Below are 14,177 nucleotides of genomic sequence, written 5' to 3'. Positions count from 1 at the left end.
ATAGAAGAAATGTAACAAAAAAAATTGAGTTAAGGCAAAAGAAAAATGTTGACATAGTCAACAAATCAATAATTCACCATATATTAAAAATCACCATATATCAAAATCTCCAAGTGGAAAGGGGAAAAAAATGCATAGCACATTAGACATAACTAAATATAAACAGACAACACTTCAGTCATGCAAATATAATGTATGTGCAAATAAAAAGAAACCACCATGTGGAAGCTAGTTGGGGGAAATAGCTTTTGAAAAGGTTAGGAATACCCTTGAATGTTCACAGTGCATAGAGCTGACATTCAGAATCAGCAGGAGATTCACAACTGGTTGACCGACACAAGCTAAGAAATGAACGTTTTGGAGCTCGAGTCAAGCATTTAAAATACACTTCCAGATCCAAGTCATGTGCAGGCTGCATAATGATCAAACAGTGTGTTCCTAAGATATCTAAATAATACAAAAAATATTTTTTTATTATATAAACCTCCTTGGAATAAAAAACAAATCCATATTGAGGATGGGTCTGCAACACCACAACAATGCTGTAATGAATAAATATGTTCTTATTTAATCAACACTTTACATAAAACTGAAGTAATGCATTCCTACCAATCCCCAGTCTGTCCACAAACAATAAACAGTGACATTTACCCTCTGCATCTAAAAAAGTCCACATATTTTATTTGGCTAATAAGTAAACGCCACATTACAATGGCTTCACAAGTAAAGTGAAATACCAAATGTAAAAATAACTGGAATAATAATTGCCATCAATTTATAGTTTTGACATAAGCTGTTACAAATTTATGTTTAATTATAACTAGGTATAATTACACAATCAGTATTAAACATATCCATACACATTCGCTGGAACTGAAAAACATAATATTTTATTATGATATTGTGCTGAACATAACATGCAAAATCTATTCTTAGCAAAGGTGATTTATTAATTTTCTACTGAACTCATCTAAAGCAGGATCAGAAAATGACATACACAAAACAATGCAAGCAACTACATAAAGAACAGTACAATTCAGGAAGCATTCTCAAAAATGTCCTCAAATATAAGATGCTGAGTAATCTTAAGTAATATTGTAAAAGTAATAAGTAGAATAACCACATGCTTCTAAGCTAATGCCAAAGAAATCCACTGAAAATGTACAGTATAGTCATGTAATTAAAGAACAGGATAAAAGAGTGGCTAAAGTGGCCAAAGAGAAAGTAGTTCCTGAGCATTTTACTGAAGCTGTGCGAGCCTCCCTATCTAACTAATAGAAGCAGGCAGGCTAAGGTCAACAGCTAGTGACAGAGGAGCACTCTCGTCTGACTACACTATAATCATCTTGGAAATACCCCCCACCACCACCCAACACTTCATCTTATGAGCCTGGCCTGAGCACTTTACTGGGGCTGTTACAAAAATAATAACAATTAAATTACCAGCAAATGAATATTACACCATCATAAATACAATCGTTTAGTCAACTCCTTGAAAACGTCCATCTGAAAAGTGCACAACCATCATGTGCTATATTAAGCTAAAAGATGAGGAGATGTTTTTTTGTTTGTAAGGGGTGGAGGTTGCCTATACTCTACAAATCCACCATGTATTTTTAAGTTTTAATTCTGTCTATGAAATTGAGCTAAGGGTTACTTAATTTTAATTTATTGTACTGACACATTTGTTTTCAACATTTCTAAAAAATATTTTGATACAAAGATTTACAAGATTTTGTCAATTATATTTGCAAAGGTGATCCTTAGATTAGGGTTGATATGCATAGTTTAAATTACTGTGCTTGATTATAGCATATATTAGTAACATTAGCTATTGATTTACAGTGCATAAGCCTTCTATAGTGTGTAACAAAACCCGTCTACCCCTGTAAAACAATCATTAAAATAAAAAAGTAGATGCTATCTGATAATAGATACTAGGTAATAACTAACAAAAATAGGCAATGACCGTAGAGTCAATGTTTTTAAAAATAGTTTCAATGTTAATTTTTTGTATACACTTAAATATGTATATGCTTTTGTATGAAGCATAAATGAACTATCTGCATTGCAGACCAACTGGTGTCTACCTGAAGAGTTAACTGTCAAATTAATGACATTTCTACTACATAATTACAGTCCTGATGAACATAGGGAACATAAATTAATGGCATTAAATTTAAAGTAATTAATGATAACTTACTGAATTGTGCACAATAAAATCTGGTGTATTCAATGTGTATTCAGTTTCATATTCATATTCTTATGAACAGGTGAATAATTGCACCTCATCATCCTGTCGGTAATTGAAATGGCATAGATGGAATGCAAGCAAATGCTCTACTGGATATCATTTTCAAATTAGTGAAAGACACAAGGAAAGAGCAGCCTGGAGGATCCTCTGAGAGTTGTGATTCCCTTGCAACCCACAGCCAGAAGAACAGAAAGGGGTGCACGAAAACTGTACACTGGCTGTGAGCTGAATCTGACCAAGGATACCCACATAATGGCATTGAGTTGTAAACACATCACAGAAATGAGCAACTGCGCCAGCTCTTGCCGTGCAGACAACAGTGATTGATAATGACAAGCTGAGCTAAAGTGGCCACTTCAGTAAGAGAGGAAAGATTAGAGAGTATTCAGGGCCACCTATGAATGCAACCGCAAACAACGTTGTGCGGTGCCAACTGAACACCATTTCAGTTTTGAGTGGTTTGCACTACTTGACATTTTATTGTTTGAGATACTGTCAGTTCCAAACATTGTGGTCTTCCAATACATCTGGTCACCAATAAGCTTTTGTTTTTAAACCCACACTACCTTAAAATTCTCTTTTATATATGTGACAGTTATCTTATCTGAACTGTAATGACGGCCTATCAAACTGGCTAATATGTTCTCGCTCAAGGCATTGTGAATGCAGCAAGTTAACACTAAGCTACTTTAGCCCTCTGCCACCTTGACATCTTAAACTTGATGCAAACACCCATCCATTCGAATTCGTTCAACCACCGATTATCAGATTGCACCGGTTTGCAAGTATGTGTGCCATTGTAATTGGAGCAGGCATTGTGTGTCTGTGACCGACATGGCTTTCACCTCTAGTCTCGTGTAGCACTAGACACCCAATTCACCATCAGCCTCAATAAGAAAGCGACAGCCCGAGAGAGAGGGGAGGAACTGTAGTTGTCGCCAAACAATGACACTCCCGCAAAGTTGCTGGACGTTCTGGCAAGGGCGGAGAGAAGCAAACCGCACAGTGGGTCAAGGCCCTGTAAGGAAGTGGTCACCACTAGCGCAACATGTGAAAGTCCCGGTGGCGGATGCACTGTCCTTCACTCTGACACGGAGTGGACACATACCAAGCACTACTGGAATGATATCTACGGCTTAAATGGACAATTTCAAGAGAAAGGTGAAGAGCAAAGATAAAACTGAAATTATTATGAAAATCTGTGAGATTTTCATAATTTGAAGAGTGCATGATTTGAAAACAGCTGCAGATCAAATTTAAATATTTAAATATTTATCAGACACAAGTCACACACACACACACACACACACACACACACACACACACACAGAGATATATATATATATATATATATAATTTTATTAAGTAAAAAAGCTTATAAATTTTAATTGATTTTAAGAGTTTAAAGATTAAGTGGAGAAAAACATTTTTTGCTTGTTTGATTATGCAACAAAATAATAGATAATCTTGATAATTCCAGTAGTTGCTCGTGTGGTTTTTGGAATAGTGTATACAATTGCACTTTTCTAAATTTGAAAGTGCCAATCTAAGGTTTTGGAAAATGTGCAGAACTCTTATGGATAAACATGACCAAACTAGACCATTAGCTTTCTAAATATCATTTGATTATACAGTTTTAGTGGCTATTTCAGGGTTTTGACACACTCAACAAACAAATTTTCTGCCAAAGTTAATTAACTCACAATAAATATGATGGAAGCACAAACAACTTATCATTACAACACAGCACAACACTATAAATGAGGACTATAAATTCAAAATGTGCCTAGAATATTATTTTTATCTAAATAATGTAGAGCAGGTTTTCTATAAATATTCCTGGTATGTATAATAGAAATACAACAACAATAATGATTTTAAAGCCAAATATTATTTAATAAGAATAGTAATAATAGTAATAGTAATTAAATATTTAAATACATTGGTAAATAATGTTAAATCACTAATATTTCAATAAAATCTGCATTTGCATCGTGACGAGACAAACACAGATTTAATTTAATATATAGCAAATATATGATTCTTATAAATGAACAGAATGAAAACAATAAACTAAAATATTTCCAAAAAATTAAAAAATAAATATTATTGTAAATGTATAATATTGTAAATATTATTGTATCATCTATATCTCAATATTGTTTAAACAAAATGAACCCTAGCTTTTTCATTGACATGCATTTTAAAATTTATGGTAATAAAAGTGTTTGTAAGCATTACTCTATTAGTAAATGGGTTTTAGTAAAGTATTTTTAGATTACAATAAAGTAGTTTTAAATTACAGTGGATGTCTTAGCAGTAGTGTAATAGATTATCTTTCAAATTTGAGAAAAAAATAATTAAAATTTATCACAACTAATTATGAAATAAAACATTTACTTTGAAATAATCTAACATTTTGTTTTGTCAGATTGCTAAAGCAAACCAAGATATCTTTTGTTATGAAAACTCTGAGTAATGTATGATACAGGGTACATGAGTCATATAAATGAGTCAAAAACCTTAACAACTGTTACCTTGCATCACAATTCAGGAGCTAGAGAAAATCTCCAAAAATTATTATTTTTCTGAATGGATTTCAGAGTTAAAAAATGTGCAGATCTAATATCCATTCATCCTGTGATACAAGGTAACTGTAGAACCCAGTGCAGGAGCTGTTACTGTACATGCAAACCGACATTTCAACAAAACCAAGCATTCTATCTTACGCTACCTTTCAAAGCCCTTTCTTTACATGCACCAGACATGAGCAGGGTTTTGATTCACGTTCACCTGCCTGAAATAGCTGAAACAATTATATCTAGCTTATGTCACAGAATACAAGTGATTGGCGTTTAAGGAAACAAACTCTTTTTTTTGCATTTATCTGTTTTTAGATGTATTTTTGGTGAGATCACATTTTTAAAAATGGCAGTCAAGCTGTGCTCGACTCAGTCACCAGGACAATACAGTAGAATATTTCCCGCAGTCGTGAAGAGGTGGAGTCAGTTTTACAGGGTGGTGTAGGCGTTGGCTTTACTACTGGGCTGGCATTACAGGCCTTGTCTAAAGGCCTGCAATGCCAACAATGCAACAATTCCAACTTAAAGGTGGATAGAGGAAGAGGTGGGGATTCGCAACATCAAGTTTTACAGACAAACAGTTTTTGAAATATAAAAGGATGTTTACCAGGAATGCTGCATGTTATTCTATGTAAGGTTTTACACACCTTTAAATTAAAGGTAAAATACATTTTCATATATAAAAATCTGCCAACAGTGCAAACACGTGTTTGAGAATTATTTTAGTGCTACTGTCCTCCTTTATCCAGCAGGTTGAAATATCAAGAGATTCCTGAATGGAGTCTTAGTCAGTCTGTGCATTCCTAGCACAAATAAACTACTGATGCACCTGCTAATCCAGAATGGGACTATCTTCTTTAGTTTGGGAAACAGAGTGGTCTCTCCACTCATCGCCATGGAGAGCGTCTCCACAGCGTTTATGGATTACTGAGGAGGTAAGCCAAAGGCCTTTGCTTCATATGAGAGATGGTGCCCCACGGCTTCTTTGTGCTTCTTTCCAATAGGACGAGCCCAAAGCACAGCACAGTTTCACCCCCCACTGGATTCTTACAGCCTCACAGCACATGAAATGCATACACACACTTCTACATACATTCACGTGTGCGCATGCGTGCACACACACACACACACACACACACACACACACAAACACGTAGGTGGAATGAACGCCTACGTAGCATGAGAAGTGCAAGGAGCCCCATGAAAGATCCATCATGTTACCTTGGCAGCAGCCAATCCGTCATTTTGATGTGCATGGTCCACAATCTGCTGAGCTTCATACCCTCTAGGTTAGTTCTGATTCATTTTAATAGTCCTAGTTATTAATAACACTGAGAAACTGTGCAGTGTTTCCAAAGCCACATAGGCAAAAAATTTTTAAACAATAGCGCAACTGGATGCTGTAATGGTACATTATTTAGCCATATTTCATATCTTACAAAGAGACTGCAGGCTAAACTGGATTCGATCACTATAGTGCTTGTAAGTCACAGTCCATTGTTTTGAGAGTTCTAGGCCAAAACAGCTTTTAATTAACTGCTTAATGTTATTTTTGTGTTTATTTATAATTATTTATTTCTTGAGAGGTGATGTAAAAGGTGCCGAATTCTATTATTATTGCTATTGTTGTTATTTGATTATTATTATTGTTGTTGTTAGTATTCTTATTATTATTTTGTTCTTGTTATTTAAATTATCATTAATGTAAGCATCAAGGCACTTGATTATTCCATAATCAGACGCTTATTGTAGGTACCTCTGGACTAGAGCTGAATGATTTAAATATGAAAGTAACCATACCTATGCTTTATAGCACTCTATCCCACTTTTTGCACAGCCTGCTGTAGTTTAAGCTTGGATAAACACATGCAATCAAGAGTGCTTACCCAAGTGGTCAGTACATCACTGATGGAAATAATCGTAGGCTTATCATGTGGACATGAAGCATACTACGACACTGATTAAATAGGGAGCTAGAGGACAGAGCTTAATTTAAGAGTTCTACAATTACACATGGCTTCATGTTGTCTCATGTATTAAATCAGTCTGGCGACTATAATTTACTCACATTTATTAATGCAGGAGTTCCCCTGCATAGATTAACAGACATAAACACGCCCTTATCATGAATGAACAAATAGGCACCGTTCTACCTGCATAATAAAAATAATTAAATACCTGAAATAACGTGAATGAATTTATAAGAAACCACTAATTCAAAATTGATAGGATGTTCTACAGGGCCACCCCCAAATAAAGCATTTGAATGTATATGCATGTCATTAATGAACATGCTCTCATTTGCTTAAATTACATGTAAATAGGCTCCATTGCAAGACAAAGTCATGCATATATTCAAACAATAAACAAACAATATATCTGTAACAAACAATAAAATATAATTGAAAATATATTTAAAACATTATTATATAAAATACAATTATATGAATCTTTTAATTGTTTGGTAGGGGCAGCAAACTATAATTTCTCAAAACGGGCCAGATTTGTGATGTAAAGATGACAATCATCTAAGCCGGTATTCATTAATCATTTTAACCAGTGTTCATAAGGGTTTGTATACCACTAGCTGTGTCTACGAATGTAGCGTGGATGTGTGAAGTAATGTAAAAGCCTAGCAGGATTTCATCAATCTCACTGAACTTGGCCAGGGTCTTACTAGCTCCTGAAAACCTTAAAGAACCCCACCATCTGGGGTTCAGTCTGCCTCTGCTTTTTCTCTGTCAACTTAATACATGAGTTTTAATTTAATTTCTTAGGCAATACGTCTTCAGATTGCACCGGCATACAGATTAGTTGGACACATGCCATTTCATATACCATTACACACCATAAAGTCGGTTTTTACAAACACTGTGTGCTGAGTTAAAATTCTTCAGCCATAAATATGATGAAGAACTCATATTTTTTCTGCTCTGCATTGCCAAATTATATCCATATAGACAATGATATAACAGACAATAAATAAAGAAACAAACAAAGAAAGAAACAAACATCTATTCTATGTAGGTGTTTTTGGATAAATCTCCATAGGAAGTGAAATCTTATTATTCATCTACATACAATAGTGTGATCAGATTGTTCTTAATGTATAAACACAGTGAATCAGGTATTTTCAAATCTGATTCTCTTTTGGATTCTGAAATTGGCCCTTCAGCATTATTCTTTTTACTAGGTAGGGAAGCAACTTAAACATAGGAAGAAGCATGAAACAAACCTATTTGGAGAATTACTCAGTGCTGTATAAGTGAAGCTTAAGAGACTGCCAGCAAGTTATGGCTCATGGCACAGGGAGCACCATAAAATAAATAGCTTGCAACCTGGACATAATGCACGGCAATTTTGCACACAAGCACCTGTGATTACAGATGCATGTTTGCATTTACAAAAACACATGCTTTTCATTCTACACCCCTGCCAAACATCAAACAAGAGCTACCTGCAATGTGGAAACTGCAGAGACAGACTAATGACTTGCCATTCCAATTCAGGAAGGAAAAGTGTCAGGAAGAAAAGAAAAAGATGAAAGCTGTTTGAAAAAAAAAGGGTTTGAAAAATGAAAGATGTGTTATAGCTGGGCCTCTAATTTGGTGTGATTTACTGAGGCTGTGTCCATCTTTTATACCTGTGAGTGTGATGTAGCACTGTCAGTGTAAAGGTTACCTGCATGGTGGGAAGATGTTCGCTGTGTGCTGCCACTCACACTTGCATTGCATTACTGTTTACAAAACTGCATTTCTCGCGTCCTAATTGTGCGCATTCTCATTCATAGGCAAAAGTACATGTCACTGACATTTGTCTTTAAAATCTGGTATTTTAGCAGGGAGGCTCACAGATAATGCCTTGTTGCCTATTTCATTTCAGTAAAACACATCAATTCCAATTAATTCTTCTGTATAAAGATTCCCCCCCCCCCCCCCCCCCCCCCCCCCCACACACACCCAAAAAATGTTCCTTTCAGTTTCACTCCTGCTCAGTCCTCAGTCCACTTAACACAGAAACTGATTTACACAGAAGGGGGAGTGGATCTGGCTTCTCATGTGAAAAAGATACAACTTCCTGCGGCAGGCGAGCACACCCTCTTTCCACTCCTCTCAGCCTCCACTTCCAAGGCACCTGTGGGGGTTTGAGGGGTGGGGGTGGGACTGGGGGTGGGTGGTAGAATAGACTCAGAGGTGCTTTTTCCCTGCTTTCTAACACTGCAATCAATCTCAGGAGAGCCAGAAAAGCAATTTGATTGGATATAAAAAATGTCCCTTGGGTACAAATTCAAATGAGCTGCCTTTGTTGTCAAAAAAACCCCCCTTGAATGTCACTTTGATAAAAAAGGAAAACATAGTAAGAGTGAGAGAGACTGATTTGGCATCAATTTTCTCTGACCCCAATTCACTTACCCCCGCTCGTAATGAGAAGAAACAGGATGGCTGGGCATCAGTGTTCATGTAGGAACTTTTTAAGGGGGCCCTGCCATGGAAGAACGCAGGGCCCATTTGAAGAGTGGTCATTTGGCAGGCTCCGCTGTGTGAAGATGGGCTTTTTTTTTTTTTTTTTTTTTTACATCTGGGTCCTGAAGCCACGGAAAAATGAGCAATCTGAAGTTTTTTTGTTTTTTTTTTCCTATCCCCCAGAGGCTAATCCTGTCTTGCTTCAAATTTCCCCTGTAACTCTCCTAATCGCTGCTGCTCTCCACTGAAAACAGGTCATTAAATCACTGACTTACACGGCTGCCTTCGGAAGAGCAAGGGGTGCTGGAACTACGGAAGAAAGAGCAGGACTGAGAAGGGTGGGTAAACGAAAGCAGGGATGAGAGAGGAAGCAGAGAGAGGGGAACGAGAGATGGGGGGATGAGGGGAGGAGCATGCAGCGGGTGACAGGTCGTGGACATGCCAGGAGCACCAGGCGAATTAGAGAGTGCTTGCTGCTTTCTGAGCTGCCAGACGCCATCTCCGTGCAGACCTGTCAGGTGACGCGGCACCTTATCTTGAAAAGCGAGTGATTAATGAAGGCAGCGGAGGGTTCGTGTATAGCCCAGGCGGCCACCGAATGATCAATCTTAATGAGCTCTCTCGCTAGCTGTGTATTAACTGCAGTGGCTATAATGTATGGGCTCACAGCGAGTTTCTCCTTTCTAAAGCATAATAATGAGGAGAGATTCCAGAACCTCTCCCATGCTGAGCCCTGCCCCAGCCCTGGTTAGGTCTCAGTGGAAACCCTTCAAATCATAATGTGCAGGAGGCTTCTTGTGGCACCACAGAAGGAAAAAGCAGTGCAGGTTCACACAGCATGTGAGCATGTGTGATCACACAGCAAGGCTTATACAAGTCACTATAATGATCTTATCACTCTCTGAACGCATATGCTGAAGCTGGTTTTGTTAATGTGCTGTGTGTGTGACAGATGGACTGCTTCAAATGATCCATTATATAACAGGAGATTTGGTAAAAAAAAAACAAAAAAACAAACAACAACAACAAAAAATGTGCTCTAAATATATAAAGGAATATTTGACTTTGTATGTTGATATTTTCCACAAGCTCCAACACAGTATTACTAATTGTTTAAGAAATTCCACATCGAGCAGTTTCCCTTAAATGTATTTAAGAGGCCAGATGGTTATTCCAGTGGACATGCAGAGATGCACACACTCTTAAGAGAGCGGTTAACTTTATCCCCTTGAACCATTTTACCCAACAAAGCAAGAGGTGGTAAACACATTCTGTGCTGTGGGTAAAGCTTGATGCAATTAGATTGGACTTTGAAAATTAGTTTTGACTATTTGAAACTTCCTAATTTCTAAACTCATTCCACAATAACACCTCAAAATTGACACTTAGTATGGATAGCTAGAGATAGTTTTCCTCGGTAAACAACATAGAGGTTTTCCTATTTTCATCCATCATTTTATGAATGTTGATCAAAAAAATAAATAAAAAATAGTGAGAATTCCAAACCTCCTTAAAACCAGATTTTTAGATTAGACAGAGAAGCATAATTAGAATGGCCACCGCAAGCCAGAGAAGCAAGCGCTCTGTGAAGTGATCTGAAACGAGAAGCCTCCCATGGCTGAGGAATGGGGGGAGGGTGTTGCCTCGATGTGCTCCGCAGTCATGTGATCTAGTCACAAGCCTCGTACTTTAAGGACACTTCTTTACCGGCAGGTATATGGCAAACCAAAATTTGGTATTCAAATTGTAGGGATTTGAATACAATCGGTATGAACGTTATCAACTCTGACTCACAGGATGTATATACCTCTCACCTATTCCAGTTTTTGAGCCATCTGAATGACAGTGTGGCAGCAGCTGCTGTCCTGACTTGTCCAAGAGTAATCTCCTTCCAAAACTTAAAGAATACTTCTGAAGTGAGTCGGAGAATGTCTCCAGAACCCATGAATAGCAATAAATCTTGCTGCTTGGCCAGAATGCAGCCTGACAACCTGCTTCTGTCACACAGATTTGGAGGAGCAGGTAGCAGCCAATACAAACAAAAACAGAAGCTCAGAATGCAAATATTCACCACTGTGAGTCATTCCAGTTCAAAATAGAAATATACCGTATGTACATATAGTAAATATATATAACACCTTGTGGCTTTCTTATGGCAATATAAGATATGGCACTATCTACTAATGATCACTACAGTGCTCGAGGAAATACAGTACCATGTCATGCTTCCCACCTCTTCCAGCTAAAGGCAAAACAACAAGGAATCCACAGAGGCTCATAGCTAAGATAAAGTCTATTCCCAGCATATTACAGAAACAGAAGTGCATGTGTGTGTATATGTGTATAATGGTGATAAGGGTGTGTGTGTGTGTGTGTGTATAGTATATTATGAGCCCTAACCCACAGTCAGGGAGCAATACTCGTAGGGTGGCCTCTCGATCACACTGCTAACTCCCTGTCCAAACTGATTAGTGTCCTAATTGAGCTGTCTAGACCACTCGGGCCATTGCTTGGCATCAGCGCGGTGAGTCAGGAGGGCCCTTCACCTTAGCCCTTCACCTTAGCCCTTCACCATAGCCCTTCACCATAGCCCTTCACCATAGCCCTTCACCAAATGCCTTCACCAAATGCCTTCACCATAGCCCTTCACCAAAACTGTTCACCATAGCCCTTCACCAAAACCATTCACCATAGCCCTTCACCATAGCCCTTCACCATAGCCCTTCACCAAATGCCTTCACCAAATGCCTTCACCATAGCCCTTCACCAAAACTGTTCACCATAGCCCTTCACCAAAACCATTCACCATAGCCCTTCACCAAAACCATTCACCAAAGCCCTTCAGCATAGCCCTTCACCATAGCCCTTCACCAAAACCCTTCACCAAAGCCCTTCAGCATAGCCCTTCACCATAGCCCTTCACCAAAACCCTTCACCATAGCCCTTCACCAAAACCCTTCACCATAGCCCTTCACCAAAACCCTTCACCAAAGCCCTTCACCAAAGCCCTTCACCAAAGCCCTTCACCAAAACTGTTCACCATAGCCCTTCACCAAAACCATTCACCATAGCCCTTCACCAAAACCATTCACCATAGCCCTTCACCAAAACCCTTCACCAAAGCCCTTCAGCATAGCCCTTCACCATAGCCCTTCACCATAGCCCTTCACCAAAACCCTTCACCAAAGCCCTTCACCAAAGCCCTTCACCAAAGCCCTTCACCAAAACTGTTCACCATAGCCCTTCACCAATGCCCTTCAGCATAGCCCTTCGCCATAGAGATGCCAACTGATGTGTACATTGTTTACAGTGAGAAACGCTGAACCTCTGCCAGCACACCTGAACGTGCTCAGCTGCCTGCTAATGACTCCTTCTCCTCTCCAATGTTTTAAGATAATCAGAAAAATATGTGTGTGTGTGTGTGTGTGTGTGTGTGTGTGTGAGTGTGTGTATTTATATTTATATGTATATTTATATATCATGCACACACATAGAAACACAAGTATTTCTATGCATATTTTGGCAGTTGTGACCATGTACTTTTGCGTCATTGGCACCTGATGTGGCAGATTTCACAGACAAAGCAAAAGTGAACATTATGCTACTCAGGGCTGATTTCCACATGTTAAGAGTGGAAATTTCGATTGGTAATGTCATGCCATCCATCACCGGCTTATCCCTGTACAGCTGTCAATGATGCCTTCCACAGTCCCTTCTTATTAACATCCATTTACGAGGTGAACAGCATGCCAGCATATACAGGGAATGATCTACAGTTAGGTCTCCCCTCCATGCGTCCATCTCTGTGTTGAGCAGGCATCAATATACATCGTATGACCCTGGGGCCGCTCTGTCTTATGGACGCAGTCCTGTCCTCCTGTGAAGACTCCTCGCCTGTGTCAACACGCTGTTGCATTCATCCATCGATGTGAGCGGATTCACAGCCAGGTGACAGCCTGGTCATCGTGGAGGGCCAGACACAGAGTGATGGTCTGCACTGACCGCCACACTTTCATGGTCCGACATCGCAGCATTCCCGCACCATGGGAAGTGGCCAAGCTCGAGAGGTGGCTGACGTTTCTGGCTATGATTCATGGCATGGAATGTCTTTAAACACGTGCGCGTATGCACACACATCAGTGCACTCCCTCCCTCCCTTTCTCTTACTTGTTGATGTAGGATGATGATAAATTGGTCTCTTAAAAGCCACAGAGTGAATCAGCTCAGTGTTTGTCCGTGAGTGTTGGTTGTCTTTTTATTTTAAACACATTATCATTAGCAAAAGGGCTGACGGATGCCTCCGGACTATGGCAAGGTCAGACAAAAGCAACCAAAGAATCAGGTGCAATGCCATTTTCTCTACCCCTTTAAAGGACAGCACCCACTGCAGCGTTAGAATTTCACACAGACGAAGACAAAGCATCTCGCAAAAGTACACTTACGGTCTATATCCTTTTCAAAGTGGGTGCGTCGGAGGTGGTCAGAAGACACACCCTCCTCAAATTGGGCCAAGCGAGGGTGGCCACACTTGCGTGTAAGCCCGTGACATAAGGGCTAACCTTTCCAGGCTACTGCCCTTAGCCAAACCGCAATTATACTGTAGAGATGAAGAACAGCCCTCACGCCATAGTGGTTGCGTGCTGGCCTGTGAAGAGCCTGGCTTCTTTGGGGAGGACTCCTTTCAGCAGGGGAGACACACTTCCAAAACCCAACCTTATCCAAGACCTTGCCGTCACCTCCACTAGCGTGACTCTTAGGAGATGAGGGAGAACGTAAAAGCGAAGTAGAGAGTGCAAGGCCATCCCACGGTCCCTAAAATGCTCTCAGAGGGCACAGCCACTGTGCTGCTTAAGATTTATTTTGCCTGACCTTGTGCAT

The 14,177-nt window shown here is 39.2% G+C and overlaps 1 protein-coding gene across 3 annotated transcripts in view; it reads right to left on the bottom strand.

The window, feature by feature from the left end:
* LOC113569753 (kelch-like protein 29) overlaps window positions 1-14,177 on the bottom strand; it is a 135,585-nt gene that overhangs the window by 50,038 nt on the left and 71,370 nt on the right. The gene's annotated exons all lie outside the window — the stretch shown is intronic.

This window comes from Electrophorus electricus, chromosome 3, assembly GCF_013358815.1.
Source record: "Electrophorus electricus isolate fEleEle1 chromosome 3, fEleEle1.pri, whole genome shotgun sequence".
Lineage (NCBI taxonomy): Eukaryota > Metazoa > Chordata > Actinopteri > Gymnotiformes > Gymnotidae > Electrophorus > Electrophorus electricus.
Note: the sequence above shows the minus strand (reverse complement) of the source record. Positions and strands in the feature narration are given on the sequence as shown.